This window comes from Salmo salar, chromosome 16, assembly GCF_965601325.2.
Source record: "Salmo salar chromosome 16, fSalSal1, whole genome shotgun sequence".
NCBI lineage: Eukaryota > Metazoa > Chordata > Actinopteri > Salmoniformes > Salmonidae > Salmo > Salmo salar.
The window spans coordinates 74,673,148-74,690,217 of NC_138306.1; the positions used below are offsets into that span (position 1 = coordinate 74,673,148).

General features: G+C 41.2%; 14 non-coding genes across 14 annotated transcripts; all 14 read left to right on the forward strand.

The window, feature by feature from the left end:
- Window positions 1-581: 581 nt before the first annotated feature.
- trnal-cag (transfer RNA leucine (anticodon CAG)) lies at window positions 582-664 on the forward strand. Its single transcript has one exon. It is a non-coding gene; the product is annotated as a tRNA-Leu (tRNA).
- Window positions 665-1,589: 925 nt separating this feature from the next.
- Window positions 1,590-1,672, forward strand: trnal-cag (transfer RNA leucine (anticodon CAG)). The gene has a single exon. It is a non-coding gene; the product is annotated as a tRNA-Leu (tRNA).
- A 1,054-nt stretch (window positions 1,673-2,726) lies between these two features.
- On the forward strand, window positions 2,727-2,809 carry trnal-cag (transfer RNA leucine (anticodon CAG)). Its single transcript has one exon. It is a non-coding gene; the product is annotated as a tRNA-Leu (tRNA).
- A 1,258-nt stretch (window positions 2,810-4,067) lies between these two features.
- trnal-cag (transfer RNA leucine (anticodon CAG)) lies at window positions 4,068-4,150 on the forward strand. The gene has a single exon. It is a non-coding gene; the product is annotated as a tRNA-Leu (tRNA).
- A 758-nt stretch (window positions 4,151-4,908) lies between these two features.
- Window positions 4,909-4,991, forward strand: trnal-cag (transfer RNA leucine (anticodon CAG)). Its single transcript has one exon. It is a non-coding gene; the product is annotated as a tRNA-Leu (tRNA).
- A 925-nt stretch (window positions 4,992-5,916) lies between these two features.
- trnal-cag (transfer RNA leucine (anticodon CAG)) lies at window positions 5,917-5,999 on the forward strand. Its single transcript has one exon. It is a non-coding gene; the product is annotated as a tRNA-Leu (tRNA).
- A 1,054-nt stretch (window positions 6,000-7,053) lies between these two features.
- Window positions 7,054-7,136, forward strand: trnal-cag (transfer RNA leucine (anticodon CAG)). Its single transcript has one exon. It is a non-coding gene; the product is annotated as a tRNA-Leu (tRNA).
- A 925-nt stretch (window positions 7,137-8,061) lies between these two features.
- trnal-cag (transfer RNA leucine (anticodon CAG)) lies at window positions 8,062-8,144 on the forward strand. The gene has a single exon. It is a non-coding gene; the product is annotated as a tRNA-Leu (tRNA).
- Window positions 8,145-9,069: 925 nt separating this feature from the next.
- Window positions 9,070-9,152, forward strand: trnal-cag (transfer RNA leucine (anticodon CAG)). Its single transcript has one exon. It is a non-coding gene; the product is annotated as a tRNA-Leu (tRNA).
- Window positions 9,153-10,077: 925 nt separating this feature from the next.
- Window positions 10,078-10,160, forward strand: trnal-cag (transfer RNA leucine (anticodon CAG)). The gene has a single exon. It is a non-coding gene; the product is annotated as a tRNA-Leu (tRNA).
- Window positions 10,161-12,425: 2,265 nt separating this feature from the next.
- Window positions 12,426-12,508, forward strand: trnal-cag (transfer RNA leucine (anticodon CAG)). The gene has a single exon. It is a non-coding gene; the product is annotated as a tRNA-Leu (tRNA).
- Window positions 12,509-13,266: 758 nt separating this feature from the next.
- trnal-cag (transfer RNA leucine (anticodon CAG)) lies at window positions 13,267-13,349 on the forward strand. Its single transcript has one exon. It is a non-coding gene; the product is annotated as a tRNA-Leu (tRNA).
- A 925-nt stretch (window positions 13,350-14,274) lies between these two features.
- trnal-cag (transfer RNA leucine (anticodon CAG)) lies at window positions 14,275-14,357 on the forward strand. Its single transcript has one exon. It is a non-coding gene; the product is annotated as a tRNA-Leu (tRNA).
- Window positions 14,358-16,586: 2,229 nt separating this feature from the next.
- On the forward strand, window positions 16,587-16,669 carry trnal-cag (transfer RNA leucine (anticodon CAG)). Its single transcript has one exon. It is a non-coding gene; the product is annotated as a tRNA-Leu (tRNA).
- The last annotated feature ends 401 nt before the right edge of the window (window positions 16,670-17,070 follow it).

The window sequence follows — 17,070 nt, forward strand, 5'->3', positions numbered from 1 at the left end:
TGTTGAGAGGTTGAAAGAGAATTGCAAGGCATCTCGGAACGCACAACTCGTTGGTCGTTGTCATTGGATTGTATTGGCGGGAGGAAAAAAATATTGTCTGCAGGGTAATCGAACTCGCCGCATCTAAAGTCAAGCCACGGGTCACAGGTGAGATCCCTTGTTAAATCCCCCCAAAATAAAACACGATTGCGTTGAAAATAACCATTAAGCCATTTTGCTAAGATTTCCCCCATTTTGACATGTGGACCTGTTGTCACTCTTACCCTGATGGTTGCTGATACTTCCAGACACTTTTTCGGTCTTATCTGAGGTATTTTATCATTTATATCAGAATGGCCATATTCTGAGGCCACTTTAGCGCTCAATCAATGACCATTTACTACGCTTTTTCCATTGAAGGACATATTGAGGATAAATCAATGACTGGAGTTTTTAATTGATGAAAACCAATGACTATTTGATGTTGAAAGTGCAAGTCAGTATTGTGCATTTACTGGTCTTTGTGGTGATCTCAGGAGGCCGTGCCTATTTCTACTTTTACCTAGTACGCTTTATCCCGACACCAAAGCCAGTTGTTCAGAGTCAGGATGGCCGAGCGGTCTAAGGCGCTGCGTTCAGGTCGCAGTCTCCCCTGGAGGCGTGGGTTCGAATCCCACTTCTGACAAGCTTTTAACGCCTGCATGTCATACTGCTTTGTAATCACCAGTTGACAAATAAATGACTTAAGATAATGGAAATAACATCTAGTTAACATGTGTATTGAATAATTAAGAGAATCCTTTCAGGTCCCAGTCTCCCCTGGAGGCTTGGGTTCGAATCCCACTTCTGACAAGCTTTTAACTCCTGCATGTCATACTGCTTTGTAATAACCAGTTGACAAATAAATGACTTAAGATAATGGAAATAACACCAAGTTAACATGTGTAGTGAATAAGTATCGTATTTTTAACATTCTGCAAAAACAGCTAGTTGATGAGAGGTTGAAAGAGAATTGCAAGAATTTCACAGGCGGGCCACAAAAACAGGCAAATAAAAGGCATCTCGGAACGCACAACTCGTTGGTCGTTGTCATTGGATTGTATTGGCGGGAGGAAAAAAATATTGTCTGCAGGGTAATCGAACTCGCCGCATCTAAAGTCAAGCCACGGGTCACAGGTGAGATCCCTTGTTAAATCCCCCCAAAATAAAACACGATTGCGTTGAAAATAACCATTAAGCCATTTTGCTAAGATTTCCCCCATTTTGACATGTGGACCTGTTGTCACTCTTACCCTGATGGTTGCTGATACTTCCAGACACTTTTTCAGTCTTATCTGAGGTATTTTATCATTTATATCAGAATGGCCATATTCTGAGGCCACTTTAGCACTCAATCAATGACCATTTACTACGCTTTTTCCATTGAAGGACATATTGAGGATAAATCAATGACTGGAGTTTTTAATTGATGAAAACCAATGACTATTTGATGTTGAAAGTGCAAGTCAGTATTGTGCATTTACTGGTCTTTGTGGTGATCTCAGGAGGCCGTGCCTATTTCTACTTTTACCTAGTACGCTTTATCCCGACACCAAAGCCAGTTGTTCAGAGTCAGGATGGCCGAGCGGTCTAAGGCGCTGCGTTCAGGCCGCAATCTCCCCTGGAGGCGTGGGTTGGAATCCCACTTCTGACAAGCTTTTAACGCCTGCATGTCATACTGCTTTGTAATCACCAGTTGACAAATAAATGACTTAAGATAATGGAAATAACACCTAGTTAACATGTGTAGTGAATAATTAAGAGAATCCTTTCAGATCGCATTCTCCCCTGGAGGTGTGGGTTCGATTCCCACTTCTGACAAGCTTTTAACGCCTGCATGTCATACTGCTTTGTAATCACCAGTTGACAAATAAATGACTTAAGATAATGGAAATAACACCTAGTTAACATGTGTAGTGAATAATTAAGAGAATCCTTTCAGGTCCCAGTCTCCCCTGGAGGCTTGGGTTCGAATCCCACTTCTGACAAGCTTTTAACGCCTGCATGTCATACTGCTTTGTAATAACCAGTTGACAAATAAATGACTTAAGATAATGGAAATAACACCAAGTTAACATGTGTAGTGAATAAGTATCGTATTTTTAACATTCTGCAAAAACAGCTAGTTGTTGAGAGGTTGAAAGAGAATTGCAAGGCATCTCGGAACGCACAACTCGTTGGTCGTTGTCATTGGATTGTATTGGCGGGAGGAAAAAAATATTGTCTGCAGGGTAATCGAACTCGCCGCATCTAAAGTCAAGCCACGGGTCACAGGTGAGATCCCTTGTTAAATCCCCCCAAAATAAAACACGACTGCGTTGAAAATAACCATTAAGCCATTTTGCTAAGATTTCCCCCATTTTGACATGTGGACCTGTTGTCACTCTTACCCTGATGGTTGCTGATACTTCCAGACACTTTTTCAGTCTTATCTGAGGTATTTTATCATTTATATCAGAATGGCCATATTCTGAGGCCACTTTAGCGCTCAATCAATGACCATTTACTACGCTTTTTCCATTGAAGGACATATTGAGGATAAATCAATGACTGGAGTTTTTAATTGATAAGAACCAATGACTATTTGATGTTGAAAGTGCAAGTCAGTATTGTGCATTTACTGGTCTTTGTGGTGATCTCAGGAGGCCGTGCCTATTTCTACTTTTACCTAGTACGCTTTATCCCGAAACCAAAGCCAGTTGTTCAGAGTCAGGATGGCCGAGCGGTCTAAGGCGCTGCGTTCAGGTCGCAGTCTCCCCTGGAGGCGTGGGTTCGAATCCCACTTCTGACAAGCTTTTAACGCCTGCATGTCATACTGCTTTGTAATCACCAGTTGACAAATAAATGACTTAAGATAATGGAAATAACACCTAGTTAACATGTGTAGTGAATAATTAAGAGAATCCTTTCAGATCGCATTCTCCCCTGGAGGTGTGGTTCGATTCCCACTTCTGACAAGCTTTTAACGCCTGCATGTCATACTGCTTTGTAATCACCAGTTGACAAATAAATGACTTAAGATAATGGAAATAACACCTAGTTAACATGTGTAGTGAATAATTAAGAGAATCCTTTCAGGTCCCAGTCTCCCCTGGAGGCTTGGGTTCGAATCCCACTTCTGACAAGCTTTTAACGCCTGCATGTCATACTGCTTTGTAATCACCAGTTGACAAATAAATGACTTAAGATAATGGAAATAACACCTAGTTAACATGTGTAGTGAATAATTAAGAGAATCCTTTCAGGTCCCAGTCTCCCCTGGAGGCTTGGGTTCGAATCCCACTTCTGACAAGCTTTTAACGCCTGCATGTCATACTGCTTTGTAATAACCAGTTGACAAATAAATGACTTAAGATAATGGAAATAACACCAAGTTAACATGTGTAGTGAATAAGTATCGTATTTTTAACATTCTGCAAAAACAGCTAGTTGATGAGAGGTTGAAAGAGAATTGCAAGAATTTCACAGGCGGGCCACAAAAACAGGCAAATAAAAGGCTTCTCGGAACGCACAACTCGTTGGTCGTTGTCATTGGATTGTATTGGCGGGAGGAAAAAAATATTGTCTGCAGGGTAATCGAACTCGCCGCATCTAAAGTCAAGCCACGGGTCACAGGTGAGATCCCTTGTTAAATTCCCCCAAAATAAAACACGATTGCGTTGAAAATAACCATTAAGCCATTTTGCTAAGATTTCCCCCATTTTGACATGTGGACCTGTTGTCACTCTTACCCTGATGGTTGCTGATACTTCCAGACACTTTTTCGGTCTTATCTGAGGTATTTTATCATTTATATCAGAATGGCCATATTCTGAGGCCACTTTAGCGCTCAATCAATGACCATTTACTACGCTTTTTCCATTGAAGGACATATTGAGGATAAATCAATGACTGGAGTTTTTAATTGATAAAAACCAATTACTATTTGATGTTGAAAGTGCAAGTCAGTATTGCGCATTTACTGGTCTTTGTGGTGATCTCAGGAGGCCGTGCCTATTTCTACTTTTACCTAGTACGCTTTATCCCGACACCAAAGCCAGTTGTTCAGAGTCAGGATGGCCGAGCGGTCTAAGGCGCTGCGTTCAGGTCGCAGTCTCCCCTGGAGGCTTGGGTTCGAATCCCACTTCTGACAAGCTTTTAACGCCTGCATGTCATACTGCTTTGTAATCACCAGTTGACAAATAAATGACTTAAGATAATGGAAATAACACCAAGTTAACATGTGTAGTGAATAAGTATCGTATTTTTAACATTCTGCAAAAACAGCTAGTTGATGAGAGGTTGAAAGAGAATTGCAAGAATTTCACAGGCGGGCCACAAAAACAGGCAAATAAAAGGCATCTCGGAACGCACAACTCGTTGGTCGTTGTCATTGGATTGTATTGGCGGGAGGAAAAAAATATTGTCTGCAGGGTAATCGAACTCGCCGCATCTAAAGTCAAGCCACGGGTCACAGGTGAGATCCCTTGTTAAATCCCCCCAAAATAAAACACGATTGCGTTGAAAATAACCATTAAGCCATTTTGCTAAGATTTCCCCCATTTTGACATGTGGACCTGTTGTCACTCTTACCCTGATGGTTGCTGATACTTCCAGACACTTTTTCGGTCTTATCTGAGGTATTTTATCATTTATATCAGAATGGCCATATTCTGAGGCCACTTTAGCGCTCAATCAATGACCATTTACTACGCTTTTTCCATTGAAGGACATATTGAGGATAAATCAATGACTGGAGTTTTTAATTGATAAAAACCAATGACTATTTGATGTTGAAAGTGCAAGTCAGTATTGTGCATTTACTGGTCTTTGTGGTGATCTCAGGAGGCCGTGCCTATTTCTACTTTTACCTAGTACGCTTTATCCCGACACCAAAGCCAGTTGTTCAGAGTCAGGATGGCCGAGCGGTCTAAGGCGCTGCGTTCAGGTCGCAGTCTCCCCTGGAGGCGTGGGTTCGAATCCCACTTCTGACAAGCTTTTAACGCCTGCATGTCATACTGCTTTGTAATCACCAGTTGACAAATAAATGACTTAAGATAATGGAAATAACACCTAGTTAACATGTGTAGTGAATAATTAAGAGAATCCTTTCAGGTCCCAGTCTCCCCTGGAGGCTTGGGTTCGAATCCCACTTCTGACAAGCTTTTAACGCCTGCATGTCATACTGCTTTGTAATAACCAGTTGACAAATAAATGACTTAAGATAATGGAAATAACACCAAGTTAACATGTGTAGTGAATAACTATCGTATTTTTAACATTCTGCAAAAACAGCTAGTTGATGAGAGGTTGAAAGAGAATTGCAAGAATTTCACAGGCGGGCCACAAAAACAGGCAAATAAAAGGCTTCTCGGAACGCACAACTCGTTGGTCGTTGTCATTGGATTGTATTGGCGGGAGGAAAAAAATATTGTCTGCAGGGTAATCGAACTCGCCGCATCTAAAGTCAAGCCACGGGTCACAGGTGAGATCCCTTGTTAAATCCCCCCAAAATAAAACACGATTGCGTTGAAAATAACCATTAAGCCATTTTGCTAAGATTTCCCCCATTTTGACATGTGGACCTGTTGTCACTCTTACCCTGATGGTTGCTGATACTTCCAGACACTTTTTCAGTCTTATCTGAGGTATTTTATCATTTATATCAGAATGGCCATATTCTGAGGCCACTTTAGCGCTCAATCAATGACCATTTACTACGCTTTTTCCATTGAAGGACATATTGAGGATAAATCAATGACTGGAGTTTTTAATTGATGAAAACCAATGACTATTTGATGTTGAAAGTGCAAGTCAGTATTGTGCATTTACTGGTCTTTGTGGTGATCTCAGGAGGCCGTGCCTATTTCTACTTTTACCTAGTACGCTTTATCCCGACACCAAAGCCAGTTGTTCAGAGTCAGGATGGCCGAGCGGTCTAAGGCGCTGCGTTCAGGCCGCAATCTCCCCTGGAGGCGTGGGTTGGAATCCCACTTCTGACAAGCTTTTAACGCCTGCATGTCATACTGCTTTGTAATCACCAGTTGACAAATAAATGACTTAAGATAATGGAAATAACACCTAGTTAACATGTGTAGTGAATAATTAAGAGAATCCTTTCAGATCGCATTCTCCCCTGGAGGTGTGGGTTCGATTCCCACTTCTGACAAGCTTTTAACGCCTGCATGTCATACTGCTTTGTAATCACCAGTTGACAAATAAATGACTTAAGATAATGGAAATAACACCTAGTTAACATGTGTAGTGAATAATTAAGAGAATCCTTTCAGGTCCCAGTCTCCCCTGGAGGCTTGGGTTCGAATCCCACTTCTGACAAGCTTTTAACGCCTGCATGTCATACTGCTTTGTAATAACCAGTTGACAAATAAATGACTTAAGATAATGGAAATAACACCAAGTTAACATGTGTAGTGAATAAGTATCGTATTTTTAACATTCTGCAAAAACAGCTAGTTGTTGAGAGGTTGAAAGAGAATTGCAAGGCATCTCGGAACGCACAACTCGTTGGTCGTTGTCATTGGATTGTATTGGCGGGAGGAAAAAAATATTGTCTGCAGGGTAATCGAACTCGCCGCATCTAAAGTCAAGCCACGGGTCACAGGTGAGATCCCTTGTTAAATCCCCCCAAAATAAAACACGATTGCGTTGAAAATAACCATTAAGCCATTTTGCTAAGATTTCCCCCATTTTGACATGTGGACCTGTTGTCACTCTTACCCTGATGGTTGCTGATACTTCCAGACACTTTTTCGGTCTTATCTGAGGTATTTTATCATTTATATCAGAATGGCCATATTCTGAGGCCACTTTAGCGCTCAATCAATGACCATTTACTACGCTTTTTCCATTGAAGGACATATTGAGGATAAATCAATGACTGGAGTTTTTAATTGATAAAAACCAATGACTATTTGATGTTGAAAGTGCAAGTCAGTATTGTGCATTTACTGGTCTTTGTGGTGATCTCAGGAGGCCGTGCCTATTTCTACTTTTACCTAGTACGCTTTATCCCGACACCAAAGCCAGTTGTTCAGAGTCAGGATGGCCGAGCGGTCTAAGGCGCTGCGTTCAGGTCGCAGTCTCCCCTGGAGGCGTGGGTTCGAATCCCACTTCTGACAAGCTTTTAACGCCTGCATGTCATACTGCTTTGTAATCACCAGTTGACAAATAAATGACTTAAGATAATGGAAATAACACCTAGTTAACATGTGTAGTGAATAATTAAGAGAATCCTTTCAGGTCCCAGTCTCCCCTGGAGGCTTGGGTTCGAATCCCACTTCTGACAAGCTTTTAACGCCTGCATGTCATACTGCTTTGTAATAACCAGTTGACAAATAAATGACTTAAGATAATGGAAATAACACCAAGTTAACATGTGTAGTGAATAAGTATCGTATTTTTAACATTCTGCAAAAACAGCTAGTTGATGAGAGGTTGAAAGAGAATTGCAAGAATTTCACAGGCGGGCCACAAAAACAGGCAAATAAAAGGCTTCTCGGAACGCACAACTCGTTGGTCGTTGTCATTGGATTGTATTGGCGGGAGGAAAAAAATATTGTCTGCAGGGTAATCGAACTCGCCGCATCTAAAGTCAAGCCACGGGTCACAGGTGAGATCCCTTGTTAAATCCCCCCAAAATAAAACACGATTGCGTTGAAAATAACCATTAAGCCATTTTGCTAAGATTTCCCCCATTTTGACATGTGGACCTGTTGTCACTCTTACCCTGATGGTTGCTGATACTTCCAGACACTTTTTCGGTCTTATCTGAGGTATTTTATCATTTATATCAGAATGGCCATATTCTGAGGCCACTTTAGCGCTCAATCAATGACCATTTACTACGCTTTTTCCATTGAAGGACATATTGAGGATAAATCAATGACTGGAGTTTTTAATTGATAAAAACCAATGACTATTTGATGTTGAAAGTGCAAGTCAGTATTGTGCATTTACTGGTCTTTGTGGTGATCTCAGGAGGCCGTGCCTATTTCTACTTTTACCTAGTACGCTTTATCCCGACACCAAAGCCAGTTGTTCAGAGTCAGGATGGCCGAGCGGTCTAAGGCGCTGCGTTCAGGTCGCAGTCTCCCCTGGAGCCGTGGGTTCGAATCCCACTTCTGACAAGCTTTTAACGCCTGCATGTCATACTGCTTTGTAATCACCAGTTGACAAATAAATTACTTAAGATAATGGAAATAACACCTAGTTAACATGTGTAGTGAATAATTAAGAGAATCCTTTCAGGTCCCAGTCTCCCCTGGAGGCTTGGGTTCGAATCCCACTTCTGACAAGCTTTTAACGCCTGCATGTCATACTGCTTTGTAATCACCAGTTGACAAATAAATGACTTAAGATAATGGAAATAACACCAAGTTAACATGTGTAGTGAATAACTATCGTATTTTTAACATTCTGCAAAAACAGCTAGTTGATGAGAGGTTGAAAGAGAATTGCAAGAATTTCACAGGCGGGCCACAAAAACAGGCAAATAAAAGGCATCTCGGAACGCACAACTCGTTGGTCGTTGTCATTGGATTGTATTGGCGGGAGGAAAAAAATATTGTCTGCAGGGTAATCGAACTCGCCGCATCTAAAGTCAAGCCACGGGTCACAGGTGAGATCCCTTGTTAAATCCCCCCAAAATAAAACACGATTGCGTTGAAAATAACCATTAAGCCATTTTGCTAAGATTTCCCCCATTTTGACATGTGGACCTGTTGTCACTCTTACCCTGATGGTTGCTGATACTTCCAGACACTTTTTCGGTCTTATCTGAGGTATTTTATCATTTATATCAGAATGGCCATATTCTGAGGCCACTTTAGCGCTCAATCAATGACCATTTACTACGCTTTTTCCATTGAAGGACATATTGAGGATAAATCAATGACTGGAGTTTTTAATTGATAAAAACCAATGACTATTTGATGTTGAAAGTGCAAGTCAGTATTGTGCATTTACTGGTCTTTGTGGTGATCTCAGGAGGCCGTGCCTATTTCTACTTTTACCTAGTACGCTTTATCCCGACACCAAAGCCAGTTGTTCAGAGTCAGGATGGCCGAGCGGTCTAAGGCGCTGCGTTCAGGTCGCAGTCTCCCCTGGAGGCGTGGGTTCGAATCCCACTTCTGACAAGCTTTTAACGCCTGCATGTCATACTGCTTTGTAATCACCAGTTGACAAATAAATGACTTAAGATAATGGAAATAACACCTAGTTAACATGTGTAGTGAATAATTAAGAGAATCCTTTCAGGTCCCAGTCTCCCCTGGAGGCTTGGGTTCGAATCCCACTTCTGACAAGCTTTTAACGCCTGCATGTCATACTGCTTCGTAATAACCAGTTGACAAATAAATGACTTAAGATAATGGAAATAACACCAAGTTAACATGTGTAGTGAATAACTATCGTATTTTTAACATTCTGCAAAAACAGCTAGTTGATGAGAGGTTGAAAGAGAATTGCAAGAATTTCACAGGCGGGCCACAAAAACAGGCAAATAAAAGGCTTCTCGGAACGCACAACTCGTTGGTCGTTGTCATTGGATTGTATTGGCGGGAGGAAAAAAATATTGTCTGCAGGGTAATCGAACTCGCCGCATCTAAAGTCAAGCCACGGGTCACAGGTGAGATCCCTTGTTAAATCCCCCCAAAATAAAACACGATTGCGTTGAAAATAACCATTAAGCCATTTTGCTAAGATTTCCCCCATTTTGACATGTGGACCTGTTGTCACTCTTACCCTGATGGTTGCTGATACTTCCAGACACTTTTTCGGTCTTATCTGAGGTATTTTATCATTTATATCAGAATGGCCATATTCTGAGGCCACTTTAGCGCTCAATCAATGACCATTTACTACGCTTTTTCCATTGAAGGACATATTGAGGATAAATCAATGACTGGAGTTTTTAATTGATGAAAACCAATGACTATTTGATGTTGAAAGTGCAAGTCAGTATTGTGCATTTACTGGTCTTTGTGGTGATCTCAGGAGGCCGTGCCTATTTCTACTTTTACCTAGTACGCTTTATCCCGACACCAAAGCCAGTTGTTCAGAGTCAGGATGGCCGAGCGGTCTAAGGCGCTGCGTTCAGATCCCAGTCTCCACTGGAGGCTTGGGTTCGAATCCCACTTCTGACAAGCTTTTAACGCCTGCATGTCATACTGCTTTGTAATCACCAGTTGACAAATAAATGACTTAAGATAATGGAAATAACACCTAGTTAACATGTGTAGTGAATAATTAAGAGAATCCTTTCAGATCGCATTCTCCCCTGGAGGTGTGGGTTCGAATCCCACTTCTGACAAGCTTTTAACGCCTGCATGTCATACTGCTTTGTAATCACCAGTTGACAAATAAATGACTTAAGATAATGGAAATAACACCTAGTTAACATGTGTAGTGAATAATTAAGAGAATCCTTTCAGGTCCCAGTCTCCCCTGGAGGCTTGGGTTCGAATCCCACTTCTGACAAGCTTTTAACGCCTGCATGTCATACTGCTTTGTAATAACCAGTTGACAAATAAATGACTTAAGATAATGGAAATAACACCAAGTTAACATGTGTAGTGAATAAGTATCGTATTTTTAACATTCTGCAAAAACAGCTAGTTGATGAGAGGTTGAAAGAGAATTGCAAGAATTTCACAGGCGGGCCACAAAAACAGGCAAATAAAGGCTCTCGGAACGCACAACTCGTTGGTCGTTGTCATTGGATTGTATTGGCGGGAGGAAAAAAATATTGTCTGCAGGGTAATCGAACTCGCCGCATCTAAAGTCAAGCCACGGGTCACAGGTGAGATCCCTTGTTAAATCCCCCCAAAATAAAACACGATTGCGTTGAAAATAACCATTAAGCCATTTTGCTAAGATTTCCCCCATTTTGACATGTGGACCTGTTGTCACTCTTACCCTGATGGTTGCTGATACTTCCAGACACTTTTTCGGTCTTATCTGAGGTATTTTATCATTTATATCAGAATGGCCATATTCTGAGGCCACTTTAGCGCTCAATCAATGACCATTTACTACGCTTTTTCCATTGAAGGACATATTGAGGATAAATCAATGACTGGAGTTTTTAATTGATGAAAACCAATGACTATTTGATGTTGAAAGTGCAAGTCAGTATTGTGCATTTACTGGTCTTTGTGGTGATCTCAGGAGGCCGTGCCTATTTCTACTTTTACCTAGTACGCTTTATCCCGACACCAAAGCCAGTTGTTCAGAGTCAGGATGGCCGAGCGGTCTAAGGCGCTGCTTTCAGGTCGCAGTCTCCCCTCGAGGCGTGGGTTGGAATCCCACTTCTGACAAGCTTTTAACGCCTGCATGTCATACTGCTTTGTAATCACCAGTTGACAAATAAATGACTTAAGATAATGGAAATAACACCTAGTTAACATGTGTAGTGAATAATTAAGAGAATCCTTTCAGATCGCATTCTCCCCTTGAGGTGTGGGTTCGAATCCCACTTCTGACAAGCTTTTAACGCCTGCATGTCAGACTGCTTTGTAATCACCAGTTGACAAATAAATGACTTAAGATAATGGAAATAACACCTAGTTAACATGTGTAGTGAATAATTAAGAGAATCCTTTCAGGTCCCAGTCTCCCCTGGAGGCTTGGGTTCAAATCCAACTTCTGACAAGCTTTTAACGCCTGCATGTCATACTGCTTTGTAATAACCAGTTGACAAATAAATGACTTAAGATAATGGAAATAACACCAAGTTAACATGTGTAGTGAATAAGTATCGTATTTTTAACATTCTGCAAAAACAGCTAGTTGATGAGAGGTTGAAAGAGAATTGCAAGAATTTCACAGGCGGGCCACAAAAACAGGCAAATAAAAGGCTTCTCGGAACGCACAACTCGTTTGTCGTTGTCATTGGATTGTATTGGCGGGAGGAAAAAAATATTGTCTGCAGGGTAATCGAACTCGCCGCATCTAAAGTCAAGCCACGGGTCACAGGTGAGATCCCTTGTTAAATCCCCCCAAAATAAAACACGATTGCGTTGAAAATAACCATTAAGCCATTTTGCTAAGATTTCCCCCATTTTGACATGTGGACCTGTTGTCACTCTTACCCTGATGGTTGCTGATACTTCCAGACACTTTTTCGGTCTTATCTGAGGTATTTTATCATTTATATCAGAATGGCCATATTCTGAGGCCACTTTAGCGCTCAATCAATGACCATTTACTACGCTTTTTCCATTGAAGGACATATTGAGGATAAATCAATGACTGGAGTTTTTAATTGATAAAAACCAATGACTATTTGATGTTGAAAGTGCAAGTCAGTATTGCGCATTTACTGGTCTTTGTGGTGATCTCAGGAGGCCGTGCCTATTTCTACTTTTACCTAGTACGCTTTATCCCGACACCAAAGCCAGTTGTTCAGAGTCAGGATGGCCGAGCGGTCTAAGGCGCTGCGTTCAGGTCGCAGTCTCCCCTGGAGGCTTGGGTTCGAATCCCACTTCTGACAAGCTTTTAACGCCTGCATGTCATACTGCTTTGTAATCACCAGTTGACAAATAAATGACTTAAGATAATGGAAATAACACCAAGTTAACATGTGTAGTGAATAAGTATCATATTTTTAACATTCTGCAAAAACAGCTAGTTGATGAGAGGTTGAAAGAGAATTGCAAGAATTTCACAGGCGGGCCACAAAAACAGGCAAATAAAAGGCATCTCGGAACGCACAACTCGTTGGTCGTTGTCATTGGATTGTATTGGCGGGAGGAAAAAAATATTGTCTGCAGGGTAATCGAACTCGCCGCATCTAAAGTCAAGCCACGGGTCACAGGTGAGATCCCTTGTTAAATCCCCCCAAAATAAAACACGATTGCGTTGAAAATAACCATTAAGCCATTTTGCTAAGATTTCCCCCATTTTGACATGTGGACCTGTTGTCACTCTTACCCTGATGGTTGCTGATACTTCCAGACACTTTTTCGGTCTTATCTGAGGTATTTTATCATTTATATCAGAATGGCCATATTCTGAGGCCACTTTAGCGCTCAATCAATGACCATTTACTACGCTTTTTCCATTGAAGGACATATTGAGGATAAATCAATGACTGGAGTTTTTAATTGATAAAAACCAATGACTATTTGATGTTGAAAGTGCAAGTCAGTATTGTGCATTTACTGGTCTTTGTGGTGATCTCAGGAGGCCGTGCCTATTTCTACTTTTACCTAGTACGCTTTATCCCGACACCAAAGCCAGTTGTTCAGAGTCAGGATGGCCGAGCGGTCTAAGGCGCTGCGTTCAGGTCGCAATCTCCCCTGGAGGCGTGGGTTCGAATCCCACTTCTGACAAGCTTTTAACGCCTGCATGTCATTCTGCTTTGTAATCACCAGTTGACAAATAAATGACTTAAGATAATGGAAATAACACCTAGTTAACATGTGTAGTGAATAATTAAGAGAATCCTTTCAGGTCCCAGTCTCCCCTGGAGGCTTGGGTTCGAATCCCACTTCTGACAAGCTTTTAACGCCTGCATGTCATACTGCTTTGTAATAACCAGTTGACAAATAAATGACTTAAGATAATGGAAATAACACCAAGTTAACATGTGTAGTGAATAACTATCGTATTTTTAACATTCTGCAAAAACAGCTAGTTGATGAGAGGTTGAAAGAGAATTGCAAGAATTTCACAGGCGGGCCACAAAAACAGGCAAATAAAAGGCTTCTCGGAACGCACAACTCGTTGGTCGTTGTCATTGGATTGTATTGGCGGGAGGAAAAAAATATTGTCTGCAGGGTAATCGAACTCGCCGCATCTAAAGTCAAGCCACGGGTCACAGGTGAGATCCCTTGTTAAATCCCCCCAAAATAAAACACGATTGCGTTGAAAATAACCATTAAGCCATTTTGCTAAGATTTCCCCCATTTTGACATGTGGACCTGTTGTCACTCTTACCCTGATGGTTGCTGATACTTCCAGACACTTTTTCGGTCTTATCTGAGGTATTTTATCATTTATATCAGAATGGCCATATTCTGAGGCCACTTTAGCGCTCAATCAATGACCATTTACTACGCTTTTTCCATTGAAGGACATATTGAGGATAAATCAATGACTGGAGTTTTTAATTGATGAAAACCAATGACTATTTGATGTTGAAAGTGCAAGTCAGTATTGTGCATTTACTGGTCTTTGTGGTGATCTCAGGAGGCCGTGCCTATTTCTACTTTTACCTAGTACGCTTTATCCCGACACCAAAGCCAGTTGTTCAGAGTCAGGATGGCCGAGCGGTCTAAGGCGCTGCGTTCAGGTCCCAGTCTCCACTGGAGGCTTGGGTTCGAATCCCACTTCTGACAAGCTTTTAACGCCTGCATGTCATACTGCTTTGTAATCACCAGTTGACAAATAAATGACTTAAGATAATGGAAATAACACCTAGTTAACATGTGTAGTGAATAATTAAGAGAATCCTTTCAGATCGCATTCTCCCCTGGAGGTGTGGGTTCGAATCCCACTTCTGACAAGCTTTTAACGCCTGCATGTCATACTGCTTTGTAATCACCAGTTGACAAATACATGACTTAAGATAATGGAAATAACACCTAGTTAACATGTGTAGTGAATAATTAAGAGAATCCTTTCAGGTCCCAGTCTCCCCTGGAGGCTTGGGTTCGAATCCCACTTCTGACAAGCTTTTAACGCCTGCATGTCATACTGCTTTGTAATAACCAGTTGACAAATAAATGACTTAAGATAATGGAAATAACACCAAGTTAACATGTGTAGTGAATAAGTATCGTATTTTTAACATTCTGCAAAAACAGCTAGTTGATGAGAGGTTGAAAGAGAATTGCAAGGCATCTCGGAACGCACAACTCGTTGGTCGTTGTCATTGGATTGTATTGGCGGGAGGAAAAAAATATTGTCTGCAGGGTAATCGAACTCGCCGCATCTAAAGTCAAGCCACGGGTCACAGGTGAGATCCCTTGTTAAATCCCCCCAAAATAAAACACGATTGCGTTGAAAATAACCATTAAGCCATTTTGCTAAGATTTCCCCCATTTTGACATGTGGACCTGTTGTCACTCTTACCCTGATGGTTGCTGATACTTCCAGACACTTTTTCGGTCTTATCTGAGGTATTTTATCATTTATATCAGAATGGCCATATTCTGAGGCCACTTTAGCGCTCAATCAATGACCATTTACTACGCTTTTTCCATTGAAGGACATATTGAGGATAAATCAATGACTGGAGTTTTTAATTGATGAAAACCAATGACTATTTGATGTTGAAAGTGCAAGTCAGTATTGTGCATTTACTGGTCTTTGTGGTGATCTCAGGAGGCCGTGCCTATTTCTACTTTTACTTAGTACGCTTTATCCCGACACCAAAGCCAGTTGTTCAGAGTCAGGATGGCCGAGCGGTCTAAGGCGCTGCTTTCAGGTCGCAGTCTCCCCTCGAGGCGTGGGTTGGAATCCCACTTCTGACAAGCTTTTAACGCCTGCATGTCATACTGCTTTGTAATCACCAGTTGACAAATAAATGACTTAAGATAATGGAAATAACACCTAGTTAACATGTGTAGTGAATAATTAAGAGAATCCTTTCAGATCGCATTCTCCCCTGGAGGTGTGGGTTCGAATCCCACTTCTGACAAGCTTTTAACGCCTGCATGTCATACTGCTTTGTAATCACCAGTTGACAAATAAATGACTTAAGATAATGGAAATAACACCTAGTTAACATGTGTAGTGAATAATTAAGAGAATCCTTTCAGGTCCCAGTCTCCCCTGGAGGCTTGGGTTCAAATCCCACTTCTGACAAGCTTTTAACGCCTGCATGTCATACTGCTTTGTAATAACCAGTTGACAAATAAATGACTTAAGATAATGGAAATAACACCAAGTTAACATGTGTAGTGAATAAGTATCGTATTTTTAACATTCTGCAAAAACAGCTAGTTGATGAGAGGTTGAAAGAGAATTGCAAGAATTTCACAGGCGGGCCACAAAAACAGGCAAATAAAAGGCTTCTCGGAACGCACAACTCGTTTGTCGTTGTCATTGGATTGTATTGGCGGGAGGAAAAAAATATTGTCTGCAGGGTAATCGAACTCGCCGCATCTAAAGTCAAGCCACGGGTCACAGGTGAGATCCCTTGTTAAATCCCCCCAAAATAAAACACGATTGCGTTGAAAATAACCATTAAGCCATTTTGCTAAGATTTCCCCCATTTTGACATGTGGACCTGTTGTCACTCTTACCCTGATGGTTGCTGATACTTCCAGACACTTTTTCGGTCTTATCTGAGGTATTTTATCATTTATATCAGAATGGCCATATTCTGAGGCCACTTTAGCGCTCAATCAATGACCATTTACTACGCTTTTTCCATTGAAGGACATATTGAGGATAAATCAATGACTGGAGTTTTTAATTGATAAAAACCAATGACTATTTGATGTTGAAAGTGCAAGTCAGTATTGTGCATTTACTGGTCTTTGTGGTGATCTCAGGAGGCCGTGCCTATTTCTACTTTTACCTAGTACGCTTTATCCCGACACCAAAGCCAGTTGTTCAGAGTCAGGATGGCCGAGCGGTCTAAGGCGCTGCGTTCAGGTCGCAGTCTCCCCTGGAGGCGTGGGTTCGAATCCCACTTCTGACAAGCTTTTAACGCCTGCATGTCATACTGCTTTGTAATCACCAGTTGACAAATAAATGACTTAAGATAATGGAAATAACACCTAGTTAACATGTGTATTGAATAATTAAGAGAATCCTTTCAGGTCCCAGTCTCCCCTGGAGGCTTGGGTTTGAATCCCACTTCTGACAAGCTTATAACGCCTGCATGTCATACTGCTTTGTAATCACCAGTTGACAAATAAATGACTTAAGATAATGGAAATAACACCAAGTTAACATGTGTAGTGAATAAGTATCATATTTTTAACATTCTGCAAAAACAGCTAGTTGATGAGAGGTTGAAAGAGAATTGCAAGAATTTCACAGGCGGGCCACAAAAACAGGCAAATAAAAGGCATCTCGGAACGCACAACTCGTTGGTCG